Here is a 16,653-nt window from a genome sequence, read left to right on the forward strand (position 1 = left end):
GGTGGCGGCGTGCTCGAAAATGTTAAAGTTCTTATTTCATGGTATAACTTTGGTATGCTTGGACCTAGAGTCTTCAAACTTGACATGAAGGTTGGCCAGGATTAACAGATGACCACTGGTCATTTCAAGGTCATTCATTTGAAGGTCAAGGTCACTGTGACCTTCAATATAAAAAATGTTAAAGTTGTTATAACTTTGGTATGCTTGGACCTAGAGTCTTGAAACTTGACATGAAGGTTGGCCATAACTAGTTAGTAACCACTGGTCATTTCAAGGTCATTCATTTGAAGGTCAAGGTCACTGTGACCTTGAATGTAAAAATGTTAAAGTTCTTATTTCATGGTATAACTTTGGTATGCTTGGACCTAGAGTCTTCAAACTTGACATGAAGGTTGGCCAGGATTAACAGATGACCACTGGTCATTTCAAGGTCATTCATTTGAAGGTGAAGGTCACTGTGACCTTAAATATAAAAATGTTAAAGTTGTTATAACTTTGGTATGCTTGGACCTAGAGTCTTGAAACTTGACATGAAGGTTGGCCAGAACTAGTAAGTAACCACTGGACATTTCAAGGTCATTCATTTGAAGGTCAAGGTCACTGTGACCTTGAATGTAAAAATGTTAAAGTTGTTATAACTTTGGTATGCTTGGACCTAGAGTCTTGAAACTTGACATGAAGGTTGGCCAGAACTAGTAAGTAACCACTGGACATTTCAAGGTCATTCATTTGAAGGTCAAGGTAACTGTGACCTTAAATGTAAAAATGTTAAAGTTCTTATTTCATGTTATAACTTTGGTATGCTTGTACCTAGAGTCTTCAAACTTGAAATAAAGATTGGCCAGTACTAGAAGATGACCACTGGTCATTTCAATGTCATTTATTTGAAGGTCAAGGTCACTGTGACCTTAAATGTTAAAATGTTAAAATTGTTATAACTTTGGTATGCTTGGACATAGAGTCTTCAAACTTGACATGAAGGTTTGCAAGCACACTTAGATGACCACTGGTCATTTCAAGGTCATTCATTCTAAGGTCAAGGTCACTGTGACCTTGAATGTAAAAACTTCAAACAATATGTTACTAATTTGCTAATAAAAAAATTGAGATCAAACTTTCCTAATTGTCAATTCAAGTTCATATTTGTGACCTTAAATGTTATTGTTGTTCATGTATATGCATGCATTCAAAACATAACACAAGGTTTGCTCATGCCTTGAAAAGTACTTACATTTCATTTTGACCTTTGAACAATATTTCAGTAATTTAAGTATTGCATTGACAAAAACACGAAAGGTACTTTCCTGTCATTTAAATCAAAAATCCGGCTTCAATGCGGTCATCTCCGACCGCGGAACTCTTGTAGTCATTGTTTTGTCAGGTTTGTTAAAGTAAAAAAATACTTTTGTTAACTGTTTTCGTTAGTTGTTGTATATAATGAAAGGAATATTACGCTACTCAATTGTTCCAAGAGTTTGTATCACTCTCGTGGCTCCGCCTCTCGTGTGATACGTCATCACACAAGACACTCGAGTGATACAAATTCCTGGAACAATTGACTAGCGTACTATTCCGTATGTGTGAACCTTTATGTCGTATATTATAAACATACGTGTTTACCCTCTCAAAATAAGAGATGTAAGGGAAAGCACAAGTCCATCCCTTACGACATGCCTCGCGAAATCTTGTGTTCCCATTTATTTACTGAGTAGTTGGTTGGATAAATTTGCTGAAAATTTCAGAACTAAATGGCTTTAATGTGATCGTTAAGGAATCCACTGGCTGCGACCAGTTACTATGGCTATAAACAATGGCTATAACAGCAAGGACATATTTGAGTGTATTAGTAAATCGAGTCATAATATTTGCCTTTCTATACCCTTCCTCATCTGCAATTGCAAACCGCATTACTCAATTCGAATATCTAATACTCTATATATTGAATCTCCAGAGGGAGGAAATTATTAAAACTTGATACAGTCACTCTTTATCTAATACTTACTGAAAAGAAAAACATGAATTGGATTACACGAGGATATCAGAGTAATCTTACATGTACTGTACTTTATGTTAGAAATATGGAACGTTCAATGATAATACTGAACTTTTGCAAAAGAACGCAGTTATTCATTACGTTAACTTTGGCTTATATAAATCTAGTATTTCATTAATTTGCCGCAAATGGTTTAATGAACTGCGAATGTTAGTGTATATGAATGTTCTGTAGAAAGTTCTGTGAATTACTATTAATTTCCCATGACATACAGACCCACACAAGCCAACTACTATTCATTTCACATGACAAATAGGCCAGCAAATTTGTATTAGTGCTCGTTACGTCATGGCCTGCACCGACCATTCAAATTCATTTTTCATACCATGTAGCCCTGCACCAACCAATCATATTCATTTCCCGTGACCTGTAGGCCTTCTCAAACCAATCAGTATTCATTTCTTGTAACATAAAGGCCTGCATAAACCAATTGGTTTCATATTTTGTTGTGACATGAAAGTCTGAACCAGTCAATCAGTATTCATTTTTCGTGACATGTAGTCTGTATAAACAATCAGCTATCAATTAACCTTACATGTAGGTCGTTAATATTAATTTACATAAAGGCCTACACAATCAGTATTCATGTCAAATGATATGCATTCCTGCACCAGTCAGTCAGTATTAATTTGCCTCGATAGGAAGGTCTAAACTCTCAATCACTTCATTTACCATGACATGTAGGTCCTAACTACCAATCACTTTTCAATTCCCATGACATGTTGGTTCTTGCTACCAATAACATTTCAATTTCAGTAATATGTTTTCTAAACTACCAATCACTATTCATTTACCATGAAAAGGAGATATTAACTGCCTACTTCACTTCAGTTCCCGTAACATGTAGTTCTAAACTACCAATCACTATTCATTTTCCGAGACTTGGTCTTAACTACCGATTACTATTTATTTCCCGATACATATAGGTATTAACTACCAATCACTATTTACTTTTTGTGACACGCGGATGTCAGTACCAGCAACAACTATTACACACTCACAGTGATATGCATGGATCGACCGTTCCTAAGTGGTTACTCCAGTGTAATACGTCAATTATTGAATTTGCTGAATGAATTTATCATATGTCTAACTGAATGACAATTGGGCACACCGTAGTATCTCGTAGTTATGAAACGAATGATCACTCAACTGGGTATTTACGTTGTTTATATTATTATTCAGAAATAATGTGAGGTTTGTAAATATATAATTGTGTGCACACACAAAGTACACGGACGTAGTGTGAATTTTGTTCCATTATTTTCTTATGCATACAGCAGCTTATCATGTCAAAGCTTCCTAAGAAGACATACATATTTCGAATCAATCGAAATATCACACAATCTTATGTACATGGGCAATTATTTGGTGATTGTCTCCAGTATAATGGTTCGATTTTCTCCGCCGAGACACATGCGATTAACACAGGCGTCACGGAGGGTTATTGATATGTTGTTTCTGGTTTTCTTAGCGTAAGTTTGCTTTAAATTATCTTCCATGCAAGAATCGAAGTAGTAAAAAGCGTGTGTATTTTACAATATTATGTTTCTACATATTTATTTAAAAGTTACGAATATATGAAAATAGTTGGCCATTTTACATTCATAACATTTACTTTTTGCACACTGTTGTCAATGAAACATTCATTTGCCAAATTGTATCTGATCATTACATGCATTTAAGTTATTTATCTTACTTCGGACATCTATAAGGATTTCTAACTCAAAACAAGTCACTCATTTCGGGAGTTTTGCCGATTGCAAAAGCATCAAAGAAAAATGTTATTACTTTTGAGCTCCGTGTCATTGCGTTTTAGCGGTTGGGATCTGTATCCTATGTATAATTGTTTGAGCTTCATTATACGCGATTGCATTTATTAATTACATATACAATGTTGGTGACTCACATATGAATTTCGTTTATGTTAAAAAATATATAAAAATATTGTACTAATATCGCATTGAGTTCAATAAAATGAGTAAACGTTTGTTATGCGTCTATGTGCTGCTTAAGTTGTACAACAATAAAGTATTTTATTTATTTTAAACTAATGTACTGTATTTAAAAAAAACCATATCGTATAACCATGTTTAAGCCAAGAAAGTGCTATTAAAGGGACCGTTAACCGCGATTGACGGAAAGAGAAAAGTTCTAAAATACCGTATTTTTTACAATTATTAGTTTATATTGATAAAAATATTACGACTGTCATATTACATTACTTCAAAATAGTTAATATTTTCAGTATATTCTGTAATAAAATTTCGCGATGTGAAATCGAAAGTACATCGCGAGAAAAGGTGACATAACGACATAACGATATACACACTATAAATAACGCAAGTAGATTGATCATTATATATATATATAATTAATGCACTGGGTGGAAGTAACAAACAAAACATATGCTGTGGTTAAATGGTCATTGACTGACCGTTTTTATTATATAAAGACAGTTCAAAACATATATAAATATATACACCAATATATATAACTTAAGACATAAGGAGATTAAACAATTATATGTTATTCGTTAAAATGTGGAGGTTTCTTTAGAAAATGGCCTTCAAAAAGTTATTACAAAATGTACTAGTTACAACAAAACAAGTTTTTTCCTGCAGGCAGGTGCCGATTTGTGAGGAGATTGGGGAGGAAGGTGGGTAAATCAAATTTTCGTTGTTCTCTTTGTACAGCCGCATGGCATCTGAATGCGCATAATTAAAGATCGTTACACTTCGTGTGTTTCCGTCATTGTTTACAGGGAATACAACCAAGCTGATCCGATTTTCTGTAGATAGGTTGATTGCCGTTCCTTTCACCCAACGCATAAAAAAGACTGATAGGTTATTTCGTATAGTTTGCATTTATGCACTGGGTGGAAGTAACAAACAAAACATATGCTGTGGTGAAATGGTCATTAACTGACCGTTTTTATTATATAACGAAAGTTCAAAACATATATCAATATATACACAAATATATATAACTTAAGACATAAGGAGATTAAACAATTATGTTATTCGTTAAAATGTGGAGGTTTCTTTAGAAAATGGCCAAAAAGATTGCTATCTGCCCCCACATTTTTAAACGGTAATGGAGAGCTCCCACCTAGCTGGCACGACTGAGGAATACAAAATTAAACTCATACTTTGGCATCTCGTGAACAAAGTTGAATTTCATAGGGCAAGTATAGCAAGTATATAACAAATGACATATTTTTCAACAGAATCACAAAATATTTTTACTAGAATATAGCTATACAATTCACTACGCATGCACAATTTGCATGCCTGGGGTTTTCCACGTGGCAATGATGTTCAATCTACTTGCGTTATTTATAGTTAAATGGTAGTTATCTGGTGCCTGTACCCAGTAAAATTTATTACCGAATATACTGAAGAGATGAATACTTTTTTTCAAGTAATGTAATATAACAGTCGTGTACAAAATACGGTATTTTAGAACTTTTCTTTCTCGTCAATCGCGGTTGACGGTCCCTTTAATGAACAATAAAGGTAAGGTTAGCAAGTATATGTTGTTCACTCGTTTGGTCGCTTGTCTAACTTTAAATGTCAGTACAAATTACTAGATGATCTTCTTGGAAGTCAATGATTTGTTCACAGTAGTTTTCAAATTAGATCTATTTTCATGGATGAATGAAATATTATTGATTCGCATTTCGTGTAAGAGATCATTTTAAGTATACGTTATATAACGTATATAAGTAGTTATCAACTGCCGACTATTCTATTTGATTTTATCATTCCAGACAGCAAAGAAAACAACTTTATGTAAAGGGTTGTTATACAAGGCCAATTTATAAAGATCAATTGTTTGCGACATTTCGACCTCTGTTTGAGCAGCACGTTTCTTGAGTCTAAAATGTCTTACACTATAGTCAACTTTAAAAAATCACTTGTTGTATTAATTGTTTTGATTAAATATATCGGCCATGTTTGGGTACATAAAACAGGTTTACAGCCCATAGTAATATGCTTCTAACTGACCGTTTCAAACAGCGACCCCAGTTTTATTCATTCGTGTTTTTGCTTGTCTTATGCCTAACTGTGAGGCAATTGGTCATCTAGAATCCGTTTGTAATGATTGTTGGTAATATATTGGTAATATGTTGAATACATAACTGAACTGACACTCAGTGCCCTTACAAATTGCGTTGATTGTGTCACAACACCTACTATACGCTTTTTTCATTTTGACATTTGAAACTGATAAATATCTAATCAGTTTCAGAATGCAATATGAAGGAAGCAAATTGGTACAAACATTTGTGAACTACTTATAGTTGTGTTATTTTTCTGAAATATTCTGTACGGAAAATGGGCGGAGTCGGTGGCCTATTAACATTCAATTCGTCCTGTTTTACCATCGCCTCTAAATATCGATCAGTTAGGCAGTGTTAGTGCTTCCGAATTAGTTGTGCGTATTTGTCTATCTAATTATCTGATTGGAGCGCATCGGAAACGAACCTTCATTTATTAAAGCTTGGGTATGTTTATTTTAAATGCTATGTTCAATATCAGTGTCAGTGTAACAAAAAAAAACTTTCAAGTGTTTATCATTCTACATTAATAAAATGCAACTCTTACAAACGTAAAAAAATAAACAGCTTTATCTAAAGTTTTTGTAATATTAAATGCACTGATTTTTTTGTGTGTTTCATCGAAAGAGCCCAAATATTTTATTGTTATGCATTCTTTTTCAATTGTGTTTATTTGCATCTAGTTCTGGGCATTTGCATGCAAATGTATTCATGTATCTTGTTTATTTTTGTGTACTCTGAGGTAGTATAATTGAGAACATCGATGTGCACATGTTTAAAATATCACATGTCAACGTTGTTGTTTTCAATCTGAATACGTACTCATTCCATTTAACCATATTAGAAGATAAGTTTGTATGTAATTAGGGAATAAATAGTATTATTAAACTGATTTTTTTATTAAAATCAGTTTGTTGATTAATAATACCGATCTTTTTTCAATGTACAAAATGTGTATGCGATCATGCAAAATGAGAAATGTTGTTAATGAACACATGATTATAAATGATTGTTTGGTCATTTAAACAATTGTTATACTTTCCACAATATGTTAAAATTGCGGCTTGCTTATGCTTCATTTAATTATTCAATTACATTTTTTTTTAATCAGGATGCATTTATCTTTATCGGTTAAACATAACACAACATAGCACTATCATTATTCCAGCGTTGTCTCGAATGAAACACGGGAAACGAATGTTCATGATATTTGAAGCTGCTAGTTAAGTCGGTCTGATAAATAATCAGATGAATTGTTAACTGAATAAAAAAAAACAAGATTAAATTGTGATTGATGCAGTAACCTCAAGTGTTGCAACAAAAGAACATGTGCGTTTCCTATAGCATCGACATTGGTTTCGTTTTATATCACTTCCTCCGTTTAAATGTGGATGAATTTAGATTATTGTTTGATTATTTCTGAGACATTCCATCGAACTCGTGTTCTTTGAACCGTACTGCTATTTGTGGTGCCATTGAGCATGAGTTTATTGACGTTACTAGTTGTCAATTTTTATGCTTCAGGATGCTTTATCATGTTATTTGAATCTCTGGAATAATTAAAAAAAACTGCCAAGTCCTAAACAACTATGGAAGTGTATAAAAGTTTGTTCACAATTTGTTTGAAATTTGAATTTTATGTTAATTTTTATTATACATATTAGATCATATATGTGCTTGCAGTATTTTATAGTCTCAAATTATCTTTACATTTAAACATATGCTTTAGTACATACATAAATACATACAAAAGATGTACAGTCGATAAGTCGGTAAGGTTTTGTATCATTCGCTTAAGTTAAAGTTTGTAAGCTCACTTATATCACTACAGGGCACCAACAATTCTTTTTCTGTTCAAAGATAATAATGTGTGTATGTACTTGAAGATAGTTTTAGACTGTTACTCAGCAAATATATAAATTTGGTGTGTTTTAAAACTTGTTTTACACATGAAAATATATGTCTTTATCTTAAGAAAAGCAATACCATGTCCTCAATGTTATTTTTACATTATGGCAAATAATACAAAATAATTATATTTCCACATATAAGTCCACAAAGATGGGTTATCGTTTCCTAATATACGTTGCATAAGGTACACAAATAAATAATTATTATTATCGTCTTTAACATCTTCGAATGTGTTACTAGTTTTCGAATATTAAATATCGTTTTTGAAACCATGGCATTTAATTGTTTATGTATATATAAAGCTATGCTTTTACTTTCATAGCATACATAGTATATGGACAGTGCGCGGCCATATGCATCATGATTGGATTTCGATGAAATCTGATTTAGTATTGACATAAATTCTCTAGGAAAATAAACATTTGTGATTGAACCACTTGACATTCTTTGTTTATAAAGCAACCTTCAAATACACGACGACCACAAAATACATCTTTAGGTATCGGATGCAGGCAAAACAACACGACCGAAACACATTAATACGCTGTATAGCGCTGCTGCAGGGATGTAGTCATCTTTCATGCAGTTAAATAATTTGAACATATTTTAAACTTGTTTATTATTTAAAAGGGATGTCATATCAGAATGTTTTATACCAAGAATGCATCTCCTTATAGAGTTTGTTCACAGATAACAGTTATTAAAGACGAAGTAACCGCATTGCAACTGTTCATGCACAGCATGTAGATGTTAAGCTTGTTGATAAAGACACACTTGCAAATAGTACTTCATACCATTGTAATTATTTGATTAAATTAAATTATAATCTGATTGCTCAATGGTTTAATATTAACAATAGTAACATTATTACAACCTTTCTGATGAAGGTCGAAATGAATTGAATGCTAATAATTTTCAACGTGTCAGAATCAACAGCATAACATACACTCGCCATACCATCGAAATGTTTCTTAGTAAGAAGCCTTCACCCAAGCTTTACACTGTCCGTTTTAATAACAACGCATGGGTGTACATTCATATGAAAATCAGAAGTATTTAATAATTACAATAAACACGATGATTAGTATATGCTGTTCGAAAACTGAAAATTATAGATTACATTTTAAAGTTATAAATCCATCTATAGTGAATGGAGGAAATAAAAGTATATCTGTTACGTAAACAGCATGTACACGCTCCTGATTATGATTACTTATTATAATTATTCATCATGAACTAACCGCTATATAAACGTTTCATTATAATTATACCCCCACAAACGAAGTTAAGGGGGGTATATAGGAGTAAGCTTGTTTGTCGGTCGGTCCGTATTAAGTGTCCGCTCTCTAATTCAAGTAGTTTTCATCCGATCTTCACCAAACTTGGTCAGATGTTGTATCTAGATGATGTCTAGGTCAAGTTCGCATATGGGTCATGCCGGGTCAAAAACTAGGTCACGGGGTCACTTAGTGCGTTTTAAACATTGAACATGGTGTCCGCTCTCCAAGTCAAGTAGTTTTCATCCGATCTTCACCAAACTTGGTCTGATGTTGTATCTAGATAATGTCTAGGTCAAGTTCGAATATGGGTTATGCCGGATCAAAAACTAGGTCACGGGGTCACTTAGCGCGTTTTAAACATTGAGCATGGTGTCCGCTCTCTAATTCAAGTAGTTTTCATCAGAGCTTCACCAAACTTGGTCAGATGTTGTATCTAGATGATGTCTAGGTCAACAACACAAAATGAGAGATAATGGTTATTTGGGGGTTATAACATAACATCATAGATAATGGTTATACCAGTATCTTTTTCTATTTTGTTAAAAATAATCGGCCAATATATAAATATTTACAGTAGAAAAAGATTCCATGTAACTTCATTGAGTGTCTTTCACACTGAAATTCCCGACGCCCTTTGATACTTTGCATCAATACTTATCTTTTATTATCCATGATATGTCATATAAATTGTAATATAATACAGTGTTCATATCTGGAATTGCTGCTAACACGCTACGCATCACACAATCTAAAAGATAATAATCCGGCGGTTAATATATATTTGAAGACACGGGGCTTGTTTTTTAAACGTAAGTGTAAAATATAAATAGTAAACAAAAATTTAGAACGACAATTACTTATGTTATTTATAGCAAAAGTACTCATATTTTAATTACCTATATATATTTATTCACAAGCTGATCGTATTTTCTCAAATCTAAATCCACAGTCTAAGTATGGGTTGGAAATTACGGACCCAGATCACTCTTCTCGTTGCAAGCTTGGCGTTGATGCAATGATCCGAAATGATGGACATACGTAAACTCTTAATATGCCCTTGTAAGTCTGCTGCCAAGTCAATAAACAGGCAGAGGCGTGTATCGGGTCAACCAACGTGTTCATTACTTGCGTCTAAATGTTTTTTAAATGGGCGGTAAGGCAACAACAAATTGATTAAATGTTCGATGGATTCGCCGCACCTAAAAATCTTAAAACTGAATAAAAATATTTTTATTTTTATTTTGCGCCCGCAGCAAAAACAATTTGCAGCGCACCTGTTTATTAAATGATTTAGTTTTATTTAGCCTACGTATTTAACGACATAGAGTGTTATAACGCTTTGCGTTATTACATTGGTTTTTGGTAAAAACAAATGGCAGCGTTCGTCTGTCTTGTCATGTCGGCAAAAAACACAAATGGCAATGTTAATTTTCCACCGGGGCAAGTAGTCATTGCATCACAGATGATTTGAGTTATTTTATAATTTCAACCGTATTTACATCAGGATTTGAAATGTCGCCGGTATGCGTTCGATTGGTAAAAAAATGCAATAAACTGGTTGGTATTTATTAAGTTAAAATTTCAAAACTTAACATGCCAAGGAGTGTCGCCGTTGAACTGGACAAAAATGTCGAGTATAATATAAATTGTACGAGTCACCTTTCTTCTAGTTCAAACTGTTAATGGCTAAGTGTAAGGTGTACATTATGCCCCTTAAACATGAATTTAGCATAAGTAAGAAAGTGAAGAAACTTTCTGGACCTAAACGACTTTACTGTCATTTGATTGACTTTTTTATATATTAAAATACTCAATTTTAACTACCCATTTCTTATTTTTCTTTCATTGGGAAGTTATGTTTTTTTTTACTTTACAAAACTTAAACTTCTCATTTCTAATGTTAATAGTGCTAAAATAACAAAAGTAATGCATCGAGTATTGTATAATACCATAACCTATGATATTTAGAACTAATAGAAATTCGAGATATTTCGTATCAGTGTTTTTTGCCCAAAATAACAGACTCTTATAGGCTGTGTCCAAATTGAAAATTGTACAAAAAGCTGTTTCCCAAAAAGTAACTTTTTTTACTTTTAAAAGTCTCGCCAAAATTTCCAAAAAATAAGTCAATGTTTTTAAATAAACTCAATTGGTTTATCATGCATCTATTTGGCAAAATATATCAATTTACATAGACAATGTATGTATTTTTTATTTTTCCCTTTTCGCTCGCCTGTGATTTAACAAAAAATAGATTAAAAATAAATTTATTTTTATTTCGCTAGCTCGCTCCATTTTTGGGAAGCAAAAATCCGTAGAACATATCATCAATTTGTTGTGGCCTAAACAATTAATTTGCGTTGCATGTTAAGTCATGTTTCATTGTAGTGATCCTAGATTTATCCATATTTGTGGTGTGTTGCGTTTAGTAACTGTAGCTTAATGTGTCTAGTATTTTTTTATTGCTACAAATAAAAGAACCCGTGCTATAGTAGGGCTTTTATCTTGCTGATTCAGATGAAGGTATATATATATATATATATTTATATATATATATATATATATATATATATATATATATATATATATATATATATATATATATATATATATTTGTATAATGATTTTAACACTCTTTGTAGATTTATTCAACATATTTTGTGAAGGTAATCAGCATTAATTGATAACAAGGTAAGTTTTTATATATTCATCCAAAATATATTTTAAAGAATTCGAACTTAATTATTATGTACTAATAAAATGATTGAACAAAATATAACTTGATATATCTTATTCAGAATCACTTATTTCATATGATGTAAAATGAAATTACCTTACTCTAAGATAATATCTAAGACTGTCACAGAAACTTTTGTTAACAAATGGCATTTACAAATTTAAATATACACCAGTCTTTGACAGAACTACTCCAATCAGTCAATTATGATTTCGCCTTGATTGTAGCAAAATCGAGTACTTTCACCACGGTGACGGAAATAGAAGTATCAACTTAGGCTTTGGTTGTTATCATTATTCAATGTTTTTCATTAAGTGAAATCAGTAAGTAATTTTTGGTTAGGATGCACGATTTATCAGAAACAAGCTAGTAGTGTTCTCGCCATTTTGTATAAATTCAGACAAATTTTTTTATCGGTAAGTGACGATTTCATATTATATTCGTTGGATAAAATAATGCCACAATATAGGAACAGAGGAAATGTCCTTCAAAGTTTCTTATATAGTGACAGAAAAACGGAGCTCGGCCTTGAATATTAAATTAAATTGTAATGTTTTCTGTCTACCTACTCATAACAGATCCATATATATCTAACACCAACACTCGTTTTCGGCACATGTGCTTTACAAGGCCACACAACCACGAAACTGAGATGTGACATATCTTCATGAGAGGGATGATGGGTTTTTTATGACTATGATGTAATTTACAGACGTATATGCCAGAGATTAGGGAATGCTATTAAGATTTTAAAAAACCATCATTAATGGTGATTATTTATATTATGACTGATGTTTATTCAAATATGCTTCATGACATTTCCAACGTGCTCGTTATTTATTCGTTTAAACTTGGTGAGTGTTGCAACATGCTTGGTGACTATTCCATGTTTGTGTGTTCATAATACATGACACATGATTGAATAATACATACTTTACTGTCGTATATGTGTACTTTTAAATTCTAACAAACGTGATGAAACTGTAATCTGAAACAAGTCATAATTGGTTTTGCCACAAAGTGTAAATAACAACAGCAGTTAGCAACAGGCAGTACGCAGAATGCAACTAAGCCGAATGCAAATTACCAAATTATGACAGCAGGGGTGGCGCATATTAATTTTCCGCATATTGAATACATTACGTTTTTGAAAAAAGAGAAAACATCCAAACTATTCTGGCTACTATACTGAATAAACTGGATCAGTTGCCTTTGTTTTCTAATCTGTTTTAAACTAAATACGTTTATTTTTGCCATTAAGACCAGCAGGCCTGTGTACACAAGACATGACTGCTGTTAATATTGTTGATATTGATTAATTGCAGTTGCTAATCCAGAATATATACATGTTTTTAATTCAATACATAACGGAGCTCATATGTTTGAAGTGTGGCCCATTTATAGTTCAAATAATTACAGTAGACGTAATCTACCGACGTACATTATATCGACCTCATATTTATAAAGTAGCCCAACCTATTGCCACACACCTGTGCGTGTAACATTTGCGATTGTTGTAGTATGTTAACCATGCTAGTATTACATAGCATAATAGTAAATACATACTATTACAGTATTATACAACAGAAATTTCAATCATTTTGAACATAAATATAAAATATACATGTAAAATAAACAGGTCCTGTAAGGGTGGTCTCGCTGGCCTTATAACGCGGTCCGGGCTGCCGAGCTCTCGATTCCTGAACGCTGGGCTGATTCTCGCGAAGCGCTGATGAACGGCGGTTTGAGCCGGGACTATGTAAGGGGTGGTCTCGCGGGCCTAGTTGGGCTACCGAGCTCGCTAGGCCTGATCGCCGGGCTGTCACTCTCGGGACCATAGGGACGTTTTCCTCGGTCTCGGACTGCGGGCAATCTGCCGAACATTTATCGAAGGCTGCAATTTCCATATATCGTCAAGACCAACAGTATCGATGAGCAGATAGAAACCTATTTGGGACGTTACCGCCAGAGAAGAAAGCATTATTATATATATTAGATATACTGTTTTCTCGCGCGATGCGCCTAGTCTTTCGGGAAGTAGCTTATCGTCGCGGGCGGGTGTTCGATGGAGGAGACATCGGGCACTTGTACAACGCGAGCCAGGGCAATGCTCTCCAAGCGGGGGCGACCAGTCTACGGAACCACTAGGCATATGCAAGAAGCTCGGCCGCCGAAGCGGCTCGCAGTGGTCCCGGTCGCATACACACCCGACCAGAGAGTAGAAACCACAGGCCTGCACTCGGCGATGCGAACGGGACTAGAACTTGTCGGTCCCTAGACGCTCAGTCGGACACAGCTTAACTGCCTTCGATACGGAGAGCCATAATGAATCCTGTCAGCTTGGCGCGGTCTCTCAACCGAAGCCCGACGGCGACCAGTTGAACGGATGATAGAGCCCACGCAGCGGTTTCGGAGAATCGGCCGTTTTTCGGCCTTCAAACTGGCCGCGCGTTCTCTCGGCGGAACGAGCGCGGCGGCCACGACCGGGCACACATTCAAACACACAGTCGCATCCGGGCGACTCGCATGGGCGATAATACACATTATTATCATTGTCATTCTATCCGAATCAGCTACCGACAAACATGGACGGAGGGACGAACGACGGGCGGATGGACATTGCCAAAATAATATTCCTCCGCCTTCGGCAGGGAAAACTATTTAAAATATATATGTAGATACATGTAGATGTAAACAAATGATTTTAGGTTAAATCTAAAAGTAAGATTATACACAGACATTGTAATCAATAAAATACACATCCAGACGTGATTGCCGAAATGTTTCCCTTCTTAAGTAGATTATCTACTTCACGTTTCAAAATTAGGACCAAATAACTATGGTTAAAGGGGCGCATTATCTGTCATATATGGAGCATATACGGTACACCCAGATGCTGTGATTATGTCAACATTCTATGACGACATGATATCAAAAAGGTGTCATGGCGTAAAAAATAACTCATCGTGTCGACTAAAACTATGATGGAAAGTCATTTTTACAGGTACATGACGCCAAAAAATATGGCGATTTGTCGACTTAGATCATGTCTACCAAATATGTTTTCGGGAAAAGCCGGAAACATTTACGTCGAGACTTTAACTTAATGTCGTTATGGCGAGTAAAATTAAGTGGGAAAAGCTACACAACTATGTCGACAAACCATGTTATTTCACAGTAAGTCGATATAAATTAATCCGGCATGACCTTATTATTGGGGTGTACCATATATGCTTCCGTATTTCTCTATTAAGACCACAACATTGTGATCAACTGTTCGACATAATAATTTCTTCCCAAAAAATTGAAGCGAGCGATTGCAATACAAATAAACACATGTTAAAAGTCTCTCTTTGATATACATGTACTCAGAGGCGAACGCTTATAATATAGGTGCCCATTTGATGAGCATTCAGCGTATTAAATATCGCAATTTTTGTACCCGTAACTTATAAGAACTATAGCAGTATGTGTTTTATATGTGAAGGTTTTATCAAGCGGAATGGAAAAACAACACTGTTTCTAAAAAATCGGATGCCGAACAAATTTGACGTATTAAAGTGCATTTAACGTATTCAATGTATCCGATGAACAACTGATAAATTTGTTATGACCTTAGAATCGATATATAGAGAATAACAGGTTACTGTACCATCGTTTTGTAATATATCAGGCGAGGCTTAGAATAATATAACGGCGAGGCTTGCCGAGCCGTTATTTTATTCGTGCCGAGCCTGATATATTACAAAACGATGGGACAGTAACCTGTTTTTCTATTTATCATACCACACTTTCCTAAAAATCTGCAAGACAATCCATTTTTTATATTTAAAATGTACGCTGATTTTGCTGATCAGGCTTTAACACGTTGACACACATGTAGCAACAGCGTTCGAAAGGACTACACGAAAAATCGCTTATTTTTAACATCGTATGGAGAAAAAAAAGTTGTTTGTACTACGAATTGGAAGAGTACACCCACTTTAATTATAAACATCTTGAATTGGAGATCAGGAATGGACTGCAGCGACAAATTAAATCGAAGAATACACTTCACCGAATAGTTTGGAGACGCCATTTTGGAGATGTGTATTGAAATTGACATTTTGATGATGGTGTCAATATTGACTTAAGCGTGTTAAATCGTTTCTTTAAATAGTTGAGGATGAGCATACAGTCGTCTTTTGTCTTGACTTTCTGTGCAACACTTGCGAGTGCAATGACTATATCGATATTTAAGATGTATTTTCTCATTGATGACGTCATTTAACTTCCGTATTGCGGGCTGTGTTGATTTTTTTAAAAATAAACGTTTTTGTGCTTTATGACTTTAAACTAGAATAAAATATGTATGTTCTTGGTATCAAATTTTTTGTTTTGTTTAACCTGATTCATGTTTAGAAATAGTTGACTTTATTGCAAATTTCACGTTACTCCAAACATTGACTGATATAAGAACTTCCTGTTGACTATGATATAAAAAAATATATCAGTCAACGTTATATCAGGCAGATATCAAGGCGGTGGTATGATAAATTAATATGAAGGCCTTATGTGATTTATGTTCTCCTTCTGGTTCATTGATCTGAACAGCAAAACAAGCGTCGAT

This window comes from Dreissena polymorpha, chromosome 3, assembly GCF_020536995.1.
Source record: "Dreissena polymorpha isolate Duluth1 chromosome 3, UMN_Dpol_1.0, whole genome shotgun sequence".
Lineage (NCBI taxonomy): Eukaryota > Metazoa > Mollusca > Bivalvia > Myida > Dreissenidae > Dreissena > Dreissena polymorpha.